Source organism: Bison bison, unplaced genomic scaffold (assembly GCF_000754665.1).
Source record: "Bison bison bison isolate TAMUID 2011002044 unplaced genomic scaffold, Bison_UMD1.0 scf7180017864185, whole genome shotgun sequence".
NCBI lineage: Eukaryota > Metazoa > Chordata > Mammalia > Artiodactyla > Bovidae > Bison > Bison bison.
In genome coordinates this window covers 380,335-381,943 of record NW_011494757.1, presented here as the reverse complement: position 1 = coordinate 381,943, position 1,609 = coordinate 380,335, and positions in this window count along the sequence as shown.

The following is a 1,609-nucleotide window of genomic DNA, read 5'->3' as shown; positions in this document are numbered from 1 at the left end:
TTACCTTTTTCTGTCCAAGCGTCCCATCCACCTGATACCACATAATACTCAGTTGTGGTGTCCCGTAAGGTTCTTCTTGGCCGTGAGTTTCTCAGACTTTGCTTATTTTGAATAACCTTGACAGTTTTGAGACGTTCTGGCCAGGTATTTTGAAGAATTTCCTTCAGATTGAATTTTTCTGACAGTGAGACAAAGGGTTCTGGGTTTTGGGAAGAAAGACATGGAAGTGAAGCATCATTCTAACCACGTCGTGTCAAGGGCACATACTGAAAACATGGCTTCACTGTTGACATTGACTTTGATCACCGGATGGAGGTTGCATTTGTCATGTGCTCCAGTGTAAACTTACCTTTTTTCCTCCCTTTCCATGTTGGTTTTTTGGGAAGGAAGTCACCACTTACTTTCACGCTTGAGGAATATAGAGTTTGTTATTCAGTCGCTCAGTCGAGTCTGACTCTTTGCGATCCCATGGACTGCAGCACCCCAGGCTTCCCTGTCTTCCACTATATCCCAGAGTTTGCTCAAACTCATGTCCATATAATACAGAGTTATTCTCCCCCAGATTGGGAAGGAAGTATCTACTGTTTGGGACATTTGTCTGTTCTCCCTCTTTAATTTTATTCAATTATGTATTTATATCAGCATCTAATCATGATTATTTATTTTGTCCTTTAGGTCCTAATCCATATTGCTTTATTTTATTTTATTTTTTCATATTACTTTATTTTTTGACAATGAACCGTTTTACTTATTACAAGCAAGAAGTGGGGAAAGATAAAAGGAAGGAAGGACTGGAGTAAAATGGGGGATGGTTCTTCTTGCTGTTTAGTCACTAAGTCGTGTCTGACTCTTTGCAACCCCATGGACTGTAACCTGCCAGGCTTCTCTGTCCATGGGATTCTCCAGTCAAGAATACTGCAGTGGGTTGCCGTTTCTTTATCCAGGGGATCTTTCTGACCCAGGGATGAAACCCAGGTCTCTTGCATTGGCAGGCGAATTCTTTACCACTAAGTTCAGTTCAGTTCAGCTCAGTTGCTCAGTCATGTCCGACTCTGCACGACCCCATGAATCGTAGCACACCAGGCCTCCCTGTCCATCACCAACTCCCAGAGTTCACCCAGACCCACGTCCATCGAGTCAGTGATGCCATCCAGCCATCTCATCCTCTGTTGTCCCCTTCTCCTCCTGCCCCCAATCCCTCCCAGCATCAGAGTCTTTTCCAATGAGTCAACTCTTCCCATGAGGTGGCCAAAGTATTGGAGTTTCAGCTTCAACGTCAGTCCTTCCAAAGAAATCCCAGGGCTGATCTCCTTCAGAATGGACTGGTTGGATCTCCTTGCAGTCCAAGGGACTCTCAAGAGTCTTCTCCAACACCACAGTTCAAAAGCATCAATTCCTCAGCGCTCAGCCTTCTTCACAGTCCAACTCTCACATCCATACATGACCACTGGAAAAACCATAGCCTTGACTAGACAGACCTTTGTGGCAAAGTAATGTCTTTGATTTTCAATATGCTATCTAGGTTTGTCATAACTTTCCTTCCAAGGAGTAAGCGTCTTTTAATTTCATGGTTGCAGTCACCATCTGCAGTGATTTTGGAGGCCCCCAA